The sequence below is a fragment of the Octodon degus genome, unplaced genomic scaffold, assembly GCF_000260255.1.
Source record: "Octodon degus isolate 3935 unplaced genomic scaffold, OctDeg1.0 scaffold00003, whole genome shotgun sequence".
In the NCBI taxonomy this organism is placed as follows: domain Eukaryota; kingdom Metazoa; phylum Chordata; class Mammalia; order Rodentia; family Octodontidae; genus Octodon; species Octodon degus.
In genome coordinates, this window is record NW_004524579.1 from 5,286,723 (window position 1) to 5,299,154 (window position 12,432).

Sequence of the window (12,432 nt, forward strand, 5' to 3'; positions counted from 1 at the left end):
AGCACCATTGCTCAGGTAAAAGTGATTAAATCCAGTATCAAATGGGAAAGCGAGTCACATAGCAAGCTGGAACAAATATGGAACAGGGTCTCTTCCTGTTGGGGGTTGGGCTAGTGACTCATTTGGGCTCTTTCAAGTTGATTGATACTATTTAGGATATCAATCCCTAATACCCATCCCTAGGAAAGTATGTAGCTGTGCTTCCTCTTTTTTGTTGGTCTTGAGGTGTGGCCCTTATGGGAGTGTCCGTCTCTTCCAAGTTGCAAAGTCACCTTGTCTTCCATCTTGTCTCCTTGAGGGCCTTGCCCTGTCTGACTGCCTATAATATTTCTGTCTAACTTGGCTGCCTGAAACACGTTTACTATTATAATTAGTTGCATTTAATGTATGGTTAATTAAACTATATCCCAGTTTACACATAATTTAGGGAACCTTGTCTCATGAAGTAATTCTATCATGAGTAATTATTTTAGCTAATATCAATTGAGATTTCTAGTAACAGATTTTGAGGTATTCAAGCCAATCTTCAAAATATTTCCTCAACAGATAGATTCTTATCTTAATATATAGGATCATCACTGAAGTTTGAAAAGTAAGGCACTGTACACGTGATGGGAATACTGAATTTTTAAAATTATAATGATTATGCAAATGTAATATTAATTTAAAAACTATTAATTATAATTTTAATTTATAAAATAAGTTTTTATGAAAATGCTCCTATATAATTTCATGTGATCAAGAATTAGATAGTTATAGAACAAGATCCACTGGGAGTACTATTGATAGCTGCTCAATAATCAGTGTGAAATAAAGTCCACTGGCAGTGTTCTTGATGAGGAGTCAAATGGTTAAGAGAAATATTTTCCAATTAATTCCTTCAAGTAGAATTTTGCTTGTCCTACGGATCAAGTACTCTCTGAAAACATGTTATTCAGAATGAATAGAATGTATCTAACATGATAAAGTTTCCCTCTTATTGTTGAATTACTTTACCTAAAGAATTTATATTAAAAACAATACTTGTGTATTTAAATAAATCATAGGAAGCTTCCAGAAAGAAAGCAGTTAATGTCAAAATCAAAACATTTAGTATTTTTCAAATTAAAGATAATTTTTTTTTCAGATTACTTGAGGGCTATCATTGTAGTAACAGAAGGGCTCTTCTTCCTCAATCTGCCAGAACACAATTTGTGAAGAAATAAAAAGGCATGGACTGCAGTGTATTTTTTTTCCTCAATTATAAAACTTATCTGAAATTGTTTTTTATTGTTTTGTGTACTACCAGGGATGGGGACCTTGTGTTTGCCAGGCAGGTGCTTAAGGCTCTGAGACATTTCCCCAGATCCCTAAAGTGCTTTTCTAATGAAAGTAGCTTAGCCTCTCCCTTGAAATGAATAACCACAAAAAAGTGAACAAAGTATAGAAAAGTATGGTTAAAAGACCAAGCATCAGATTGGATTCCAAGAGTTGAACCATTCATGAGCAAATACATCATAATCATCCCTAAGAAATGGAAAACAAGATAAGTTCTAAAAACACGCGTTGAAAGAACTTTTTCCATGGACTGGTAGGGACTCACATTCTGGGCTTCCTATGTTGAGGAGGTGATGTAGGGAGAACAGATAAGTTGAGGAGATGATGCTGGGAGAACACAGAAACCATGACAACTAAAGTTGGAAGGACACAGTTTGAGAAGGGGCAACATGAGACAAAAAACCAGAGATATGAAGATCACTCCTCTGAGTATGCTGCTAAGTAATAATCAAGCTTACTTAGGGGACGTACCATTAAGACAGAGGACACAGAAAACCTGTGGTTGTGTGTACAAACTCCAGCATTCAGACGGGCCTTTGTCAGCAACAGACAGGGAATCTTACAATTCACAGAGGATTGAATGCAGCATTCAAAAGGGAATAGTAACAGCAGTGAAGATAATTATTCAGAAATGGACCTATGATCTCACACAATAAATCTTAAGGCAACACCTGAAAGGACCAGGTTTCTGAATCACTGTACCAGATAAAGTTCAGGAATAGTGATAAGGATTATCTAACATCTAAAAAAGGATCGATAATGTCTGCTATATAAACAAAAATGCCAGGCCTACAAAGAAGCAGAAAAATGCAAGGCATAACAATGAGAAAAAAATAATCAGTCACTCCAGGCCCAGAAATGACAACCTGTAACATTTACACATTTTTTTCATCTGTATTTAAGAAGTTCAGAAGCATAAGCAAAAAAAAAAAAAAAAAAAAAAAAAAATAGGTATTAAAAACATACAAATTGATCTGTTAGAGAATAAAATTGTAGTGGGTACTATATAAAGTATACAAGACACTGGGTTCGATTAATAGTAGATTAGATCCTGCATGAAGAAACTCAAAGGAAGCAATGATAACCTACAAAAAAAATAAGTGAATTGTCTTACAACAGTGTTATAGCAAATTCTTTAATCTGAAGGGAAATGATATCAGATCAAAGTGTAGATTTTTATAATATCACACAAAAACAATGCAGATGGTAACTATGAATGTAAATACTATTTCTTTAATTAATTAAATCTTATTATAACTGTCTAAACAGAGATGACAACAATGTAATATGGGGAGCTTGCGATAGACCTGAAAAAAATTTTTTTTCTGACACCAGTAGCACAAAGGACAAGATCAGGGAAGGGAAACATGCAGGTCGTCTTATGCCGCGGGTGAGATGGCCCAGCATCTTCAAAGGAGGCTGAGATGGCTCAAGCCATTCTGAAAAGCTACCATTGGCATCAAAGAAATGAAAGTTGTATTGAGTGAGACACCCACAGGTTCCTGTCAGCTTGAATCAGTCTTTTGACTATAGATACCTCACCCTGTCTTTGTGAGAGCACTCAGTTTAGAAAACAGAGAATCATAAATTATTTTTTGTCCTGGTGAGATATAACACTTTTCTGGAAATAATTTTACAGTTTGGATTTTATATCTTAAAATTCTGCTTCAGGAGAGGCATTATGAAAGGATAAAACAATTTCAAAAATATTATAAATAACTAAAAATTACAAATTCAATTTGGCAAAGATATTTACAAACCATATATAAATTAAACCACATGGAGCCATATGTATACATATTTCATCTCTCAATAATAATATAAACAACTGAATATTTGTTGCAGATATGTACCAATCCCCCTATGAGGAATGTAAAGTGTATGTACTACAAAAGTGTACACCTAACAAATAAAAATTGAAAAAAAAAGAAAGAAAAAGAAAGAAAGAAAGAAAGAAAGGAAAGAAAGGAAAGAAAGGAAAGAAAGGAAAGAAAGGAAAGAAAGGAAAGGAAAGGAAAGGAAGGGAAAGGAAGGGAAAGGAAGAAAGAAAGAAAGAAAGAAAGAAAGAAAGAAAGAAAGAAAGAAAGAAAGAAAGAAAGAAAGAGGAAAAAAACAAGAAACACTTTTTCAAAGATGAGAGATATGTTATGGTTTGTGTCTAGTTATCCCCCAAAGCCTCAGGCAGTCATGGGGTGGGGACTTCTAGAGTTTGAGATTAACTCATGATTCACTGGGATGATGAGTCTTAGCACTGCTGGGTTTATGGGTGTGAGTACCCCACCCCCCAGCCTGTGGCAGACGGCCTGAAAGTGACAAGAGAGACAGAGACAGATTTCCTCTCCACAGCCATTGTTGCTGCTACTCCTGCATTTATTCTCTGCTCTTTGCTGCTGACGTGAGATCATGCTCTCTGCCCTGTGCCAGTCTGCCTTGGAGCCAGCAGACTGTGGACTGAAGCTGCCAGTAACTGAGGGCTAGATAAACCTTTCCTTCTTTCATTTTGGGTGTTGGGTATTTGCCCCAGCAACGAGAGAAGAGTAACTGAGACAGGATATAAAAAAGGACAGTGCTAGAAAATTGATTTTGGTATCTAAGATATGATTATGGAATGAAAAGGACATCAATGAAAAGTTAGGAAATTTATATAAATCTATACTCTAAAAATAAACAAATAAATAAAGTAACTAAATGATTAAGTTCATGCCTAGTTCTCTCCTAAGGTTCATTGTCTTCTGTTTTGTGATTTTGCATCTCCTACATTATTTTTTGTGCTAAGCAAAATAAGGGCCTACAGGGCTGGGGAGATAGCTCAATGGAATAAGTGCTTGCCTGGCAAGAACAAAGTCCTGAGTTTGATCCCTGATACCAAAAAAAAAAAAAAAAAAAAGGTCTATGGAAGATACTCATACCTTAATCATGGAACCCTGGATATTTTCCTTTCCTTGCCATAATGTTCTTGGAGTTTAGAATTAAAATCAAGAACCTCAAAAATGGAATCCTGTCCTGGACAACTCAAGTAAGGCCACTGTAAACACAGGGGGCTTAAATGCACAGAACTATTTCTGTGTGGAAATAAATAAAAAATAAAATTCAAAAGAAAAGATTTGGTGTATTGCTTCTGGATCTGAGAAATGAATCCCTAAGCAGGTGTGCGAGATCCCTGGAGCCCAAGGGTCCAGCTGGCAGCCACTCAGAGAGTAGGGACCTGAGGCACTGGATTCTGACAGCAATCAAAGGGAACTTGGTAGCAGATTCTCCCCAGATATTTTTTGAGGAGTCACTGGCTGCTATGTTGATGTTAGTCTTCTGAACAAGAATCAGTATACAGACATGTACCCTTAACAAATATGAGTGCAAAAAAAAAAAAAAAAAAAAAAAAAAGAACCTACTGCTCTTCTGAACCTAAAGAACTATTTTATCCTAAGGAATAAAATTTTTAAAAAATATTGTTTTCAAGGAATAAAAATTGTTGTATTTTTTAAGGAATGAAGGCTTTAGTATGTCATTAACGCTGCTATTGGGGGAACCATAACTGAAGCTGATACTGGGAATTGAACTTAGGACCTTGCGTCCTCAGCCTTTCTCTTTGTTGTCTTTTCTTTTCTTTCTTTCTTTTTTTTTTAAGATAGTTTCCCTAAATCACCTATGTTGGACTCATAATTGAAATTTTCATTCTTCACCCTGCCTAAGTAGTGGGACACTATTATATATTAAACAAACAATAAAATTTACAAGGGTTTTCCAGTGTATTGGTAGCATTTTGTATGCAAAAAAAAGAAGAGTATAAGATTTCCAACTGCTCTGAATCCTCACTAGCTCTGGATACTTTCTGCATTGTATTAAAAAGACTGGCCTTTCAAACTATGGAAATATGCTCATATTTCATTTTGAATTTATCTCTTATTGTTTTATTTCAATGGCTAATATAGTCAAACATCTCATATACTTATGTGCTGTTTGCTTATATTTTTATGTGCATATAAAAATATTTTGCTATATTTTTATTAAATGTTTAAGCTACAATCTCTGGCCAATTGTTGAGATGAGGGGAGCACTTGAACTCTTGGTTTTTAGAACAACCTGATAAATGTAGCAAGATACTGCTGTACAAATTAATAAATAATTTATTTCAGGTATAGTATATATATTTTAATAAAGTTCACTGACTAAAGTATGACTCACTTTTGCTAGGCATCCTAGCACACACCTGTAATCCCAGCATTTGCAAGACTGAGGCAGGAAAATGGTTACGGTTTCAAGTCTAGCCCGGGCTAGGTGAGCTCCAGGCCAACCTGAATTGTACAGCGAGATGCTGCCTTTGAAAAAGATAAAAAATAATAATCATTTTAACCGGCAATGTTATATTTATGCTTTTAAAATTCATTCTCTGAATCCTCCTGTACCTTTGTTTATCAACCAAAAGAAATTATCTGATCATTTTAAAGGTATTTTTGTGTCTATCAATGCTGTCAGAAATGGACTTAGTTCATTGTTGTTTTTCCTATGTCACTGGAAAAATATTTCTGTGTTTACAGCTCAAGGTTGGCAATTCTTTTCCTTCAGCACTTGAAAGTGCCAATCCAGTTTTTATTTCAACACTTTTTGAAGTGAGTCTACGATCATTCAGACCTTTGTTTATGTTGAATACATTATTTTTTCTGTATGCTAACATTTTTTTCCATTTTGATTTTCAACTATTTGACTATGATATCATTTGTTTTGAATTTTTTAAGCTGATGTTATTTGTTTACTGTGTTCTTGTAATTGTGAACTTATAGATTTAACCGAATTTGCGACGTTGTCACTTAATTACCTTCAAGTGCTCTTTTTCTGATGTAATTCTGTTTTCTTCTTCTGAAATGCCTATAACATTAACAGGGACAGTTGATAGTGTTTCAAAGACTGTGTGAACACAATTTCAGTTTTTGTACCAAATCTACCATTTAAATTATTGCAATGCTAGTGTCTATTAATTGTGCTGTTAGATAAGAATTATTGCAATTTTCGTTTTTCTGCATATATATATATATATATATATATATATATATATTTTTTAAATCTGATATCTTTGCTCCTTGTGGAAAATTCTATCATTCCATTATGATTTTGCTAAAATCTCTTGAATGTTAAGATTAAGAACAAGTATCTTCAATGATTTCTTCTGGTTTTAGTTCACAGAATCATTTCATTCATGTTCTGATATTCTCCTTATTTGAGCCTAAAACTAAACACTGCTTTATAAACCATATTTCAGAGTTTATATGTAGAATACAGAGCTTTAAGAGAAAATTGGGGCCAGGGGGATGGCTCAGTAGAATAAGCAATTCCCTTGCAAGTGCAAGAGTCTGAGTTAAATCCCCAGTTCTGCCAAAAAATAAATAAATGAAAAATAAAAAAATAAATAAAAAGAATAAAAAGAGAAAACTGTCCCTGGGGTGTGTCTTACTGGGTGCCAGTTGGGTGAATTGTACCTTTTTTTGTGTTACTGAGTATAAATCAAAGACAGTACATCAGTCTCTATTCTGAAATATTTGATGTCTAAGTGCATCCAAGGAGGCGATCAGGCCCCACTGCATTTCTGATGTTCTACTTGGAGACCATAAGTTTATTTAGGAATATTTTTATCTCTTTCCACGGACAGTTCATTTTTTTTTTTTTTTTCTGAGTACTGTTATATGTAGAACAAGCGCAAACAGGAAAAATTCACTATCAATTAAATTAGTTAAAGTCTCCTAAGGTCTTATCTCCTATATCTAAATTTTATCTATTTTTAGAATTGTGTTAGTTGGGTTAAACATTTTTTAGTGCAAGCTTCTTAAATGTAATTTAAGAGAAATATAGGATGGAGGATGATCTCTCCCTTTGATGAAGAACTGAAAGTCAAAGAATATTTTAAAATATGTGTATTAATAAGACTTTTAGATTTTTGCTAAGGAAAAAAACAGCTGGCCAATATAAAGGGTCTTTAATCCTAGATTAACCAAATGCTCAATTTCTCCAAAATTGATAGGAATCAATATAAAAGCAGTAATACCCTGGACAGACATGAAACATCAGTTTGCCTAATCAGTCATCATTCAGACAGTCATTGTGCTTACATTCACGCTAAAAACTCTCACACAGAGAGCACAAGGTCAGACAAATGTGCGCTTTAGCTTATTTGTGGCATAATTTCAACTTGAATTCACAATCTTGGTGAACAGGCTGATGAGGAGGAGCCTGAGATTCCCCTGGGAGGTAGACAGGGCATGCAGTTTAGCTTATTCCCCCGTTGTGCAGGATGATCTTCCTCAGCTTAATGTTGAAATTCCCAAAGCATGGGTCCCAGCCCCAGAAAGGGCACACAGACCTATAGGTCATTTGAACCACAGTGATGAAAAGAATTGCAACAATATTTCTGTCAGTGTTTATCCCAAGGGACACAGTGTTTTCTTTGTTCATATGCACTTTCAATGTCATTGTCCAATAATGGTTGCATATACCCACCTTAATGCTCCTCTTTATCTGAATAGAGACATAAAGAAAAAATAATGCGGGCAGAGGAGATAGCTAAGCCATATTTGCAAAGTCATGAATTTGATCCTCGGAAAACAACAAAAAAAGCAAAGCAAAGAAAAGAAAAGGAAAGAAGAAAAGTAAAGTAAAGAAAAATAAAGGGATACTCTAAAACTGCTCCATATCCACAGTCCTATATTTTCTTTGTTGATCTGAAGATGGAAATTATAGCACTGGAGAGAGAGAGAGCGTCGCAATCTAAGCACCTACCTGGCAAATGCATGGGCCTGGGTACAAACCCAGGTACTGCATTTCATGTCATGGACTTGCAAGGCCCCTGAAACCAGGGGTGGTGGCACACACCAGCCATCCCCGCACTGGGAAGGCTGAGACAGGAGGATCACTAAGGGTCCACGCTGCATAGTTAGAACGTGTACCAAATAAATACATAAGTAAATATTTTTTGAAAAGGGAGAGGAAGTTATCACACAATTATTTTTTAAGTATTTCCATATTAAAGCATAAATGAGAGAAATGAAATATACAGAAACTACTTCCATATTCCTTTAAACATGATATGTCTGCAAGTCAAAAAATAACAACAAAGCAACCAAAAAATATCACTTACAGGAACTGCACAATGCACTCAAGCCTTTCACTCTGAACGGATACAGAACTCTTCCCACGAGACATGACCTTTCAAAGTGAAATCCTTGTGCCGATCAATAAAAATGTAGTTAGAGCAGAAGGTGAAACACAGGGCAGCACTCTCCGATTACTTCTGGAACTTTACAAATGTAGTTTAAAATGCAAAACAACAACAACCCTCAATTCCATGGGAGTTGTATGATTCATAGAGTGGAACCCTGGCACCCACCCTCTCTAGAATGCTCCCTGAAATATGAACAGTCAGAAATAAAGAAATCTGTGAGTCTGATGTGCAACTATAACTGATATGTTGTCTCTGGTAATAATGAAGTTATTCTTATGATCTCAGAAGTCTTAGAGACTCCCCTTAACCATCTTTGTCTCTTTTAAGCCAGAATCCAAACATCAAATAGTATTGTTTTTCTCTCCACAACTGACTCATTATTCTAATTAGTAAAGATTTAGAAGCAAATCCCAAGAGAACTACTGGCATAGAAATAACAACTCTTTACTCATTACAAAATGTAAGACTGTTTGTTCAACTGATTCTTTGTTTCAAGTACTGAACATTATTTTATTTTGAGTGCAATAGACATGGGTCAGAGGATCATCTCATTCATGGCAAAACCTGCCAACTAATTAAGCTGAGATTTTACCAGTGTCTCCTGCATAAGAATCTGACACAGGTTAAAGTGAACAATATGAAAGAAAGTTATCCTTTTTCAGGTATTCAAACCTTAATTCAAGATAATATAATAATGAGTAGTAGTACAAACAATAAGACAACAAAAGCCTTGAAAATATCCAAAAGTCTCCTTCAGGAAATATAGAACTATTTTCTTCTATTTCCTAATTCCTTTTTCATTATGGTCTGGTAGTCATTGCATATTAAAATCAACATAAATTTAAATTAAGGTTTTTTGTATTTTATTGTTTTCTGTTTTGCCTAATTAGTAATGTTGCATAAGAGTTGCTTTCTGTTATGCTTTATTACTGCATTTTAGAGTAAGTAATGTTCTGGGAAATAGATTGAGAAATGAGCACTCTTAATAGCATTACTACTGTGGGGAGATATATTCTATTCTCTAATACCTACTTTCCAAAGAACTTTTGGAAAAGACACTTTGAAGTTTATAATTATGTTACATAACAAGCATAGAGTAGAAAAGAAGCTCTGAGGCGTACCTTGTAAAAGTTTTACTTACCAAATAATAAGCAGTAGAGTAGTTGTCACTGTGGAGTTCATCATTGTATTTGGCCTAGGAATTTATTAATTTTACAAATTTCTGAAAGGAATATAAAATATAATGATCAAAATTTCACTAAGGAACCAGCACTATGTGAATTTAATTGGATAAGTAGTTTAATTTCAAATACATAAAACAGTGAGAAATCTTAGTTTCATGCATATGCAGTGCATCCTCTATAGTAGATTTATATCACTTCCTAGACTATTTCTCATTAGAAACCAAAAATAATAATTATAGAATGTTGATAAAATAAGTCTTTACCCTGAACTAGTTTTTAATCCTGCTTCCATGTCATTGACTGATATTCTTTTATGCCTTCGTTTTTTTTGTTTTTGTTTTTGTTTTTGTTTTTTAACTAGGATTGAATTTGAGTGTGACTAGTCATGACACCTAGTTCCATATTTTAGCTCAGTTATCAGCCTTATCTTCAGTGAGATACTCACTCCCTCTTGGCATTGATAAATAAAATATTTCTCTCAGATTTCTATGTAAAGGCTAACAGAAGAACTCTCTTATTTGTTTACTCCCTCAACTGATTATGAAGTTCTTGTCACATCCCCAAAGTCTGTTCTAAAATATATAGGCTGGTTGCTGGTGTATGGCACAAACTTTTTTCCCACATTATAACTTCTATATCCGAATTTTGTAGGATACTTTTTTCTCACAGCACTGAAGGGGAGAATGAGGGAATATTTATAACATGAATATGGAAATAATTTGTGGTGAACTTTTAGGCTGAAAAATCTTCCCTTTTTAAATAGGCATACACTGGAAAGCAATACATTAGATATTCTGTTAGTATAAATGCTTCATTTTTATCAACATTACAGAAGATGATCATATATAAAACCTAGTATTTCAGAGAACAGTAGCATTTCTGTAACAGGTTGTATATGTTTCAAAGGGCTGTGTCTTTTTAGAACTAGTATTTTGATATACAGAAGAAAAATAGGGGATATCAGGTAGAGCAGATCCAATTAATATAGAAAAACATATATGGATATTTGACTAATATGTATAAATACTTTTATATGCACATCAATCACACAAATTCAACATCAACTGAAAATTTGAAAAGGATTATTGCTGCTTCTTCTGATAGGATAAAATAGGTCACAGAGAATAGAAGAGTTTAAAAACTGGGCAGAGTATGGAGAAAGAATTTCCAACAATCTGATTTTGCTACATGACATCTTGCCCTTGTCCTTAATTGTACCAGAGTGAGAATGGATACTCAACCTTTATACTTACATTATGAATCAAAAATACATTAATTGAGTGATGTGAAGTGACTTTTATTTGTGTATCTGTCTACTTAGAAACATTTCTGTTTCAATGAACCAGTTCTAGCCCATGAAGACAACTTTTAGAATGCTAATTCTCAGTGTTGCCTTAATAAATAATACACACATATTAATACAAGTACTGAATTTAGGATAATAATGAAACCAAGGGGGCGGGGCCTCAGAAAATCTAGTAGGTGTTGCATAACTGTAACCCAAGGGCTCAGAAGATGAGACGGGAGGGCTGCGAAGGAGGGAAGGTAGAAGGAAAGAAGAGAAGAAGAGTTATCCCAGCTAACTGCTCAGACCTCAGTGATGGCTCTCCTCTACCTATGCCTGAGTCCACTCACCAGGAGCTCAGCGGAACTTTGCAAAGTCATGCTCTCCCAAGGAGGGGCAATAATTCTGACCACTCTTCTGGCTTGTTATTTATTTTTATGGTTTCCACACACTGCCATAAGCAGCATGCACATGGCAGTTTCTCTTAGTATTTAAGGGTTGGCTTTCCCCCTATTCTTTTCTTTCATTGCAGTTCATGGCTATATGTCAATGTATAGTAGCTTCTAAAACTAAATTTTTTATTTGGTTTTTAACATATATATCTCAGGGCCAGCAAGATAGCTCAGGAGATTAAGTGCCTGCTTAGGTAAGTACAGGTATAGGAGTTCAATCCCTGTTGATGCATGCATGAATTCCCAGCGCTGGGGAGACTGAAAACAGGAGGATCACTATAAGTCCGAGCTGCATAGTGAGACACTGTACCAAATACATAAATTGAAAACAACAACAAAAGCATTGATATCTCTTGAAACACACCCCCATATTAAAAACCATCCAAGCCACAGAAAAACTCTTCATGCATGCAGGATAACTGTTCAGTGAAACTGTCTATGACTTTGTTTCCCTGGCAGTTTGATACTCTACTTATATTAATTTATATTTTTAATATTTCTGTTTACTGAATTCACTGTCCAGGAGGCATTAGTTTCTTTACATACCTTTTATTTCAATATCTTGCACTCTAATTGCAAAACTTATTTTCCCTGTTCTTGTTACACAGTGCAATTTCCCTACAAATATTTGATTCTTCAACTCAATACAAAGTTAAAGTTCTGAGATTCATCAGTAAGAACAGCCAACATATAGGAATACTTGGTAAATACTGAAGGGAAAAATAAATCAATGATTTTCTTAAAATCTGGTAAAATAGGTTAGTAAAAAAATAATAAGATTAAGTTATAATAAAAGTATTATTTAATGCAATCCCTATCAGACTACCACCGACATACCTCACAGACATAGAAAAATCATTCCTAAAATTTATCTGGAACCAGAAAAGACCTAGAATAGCAAAGGCAATTATGGGCAATAAAGACAGGCAGGAGGCATTACAATTCCTGACTTGAAATTATACTGCAAGGCTATTGTGATAAAATCAG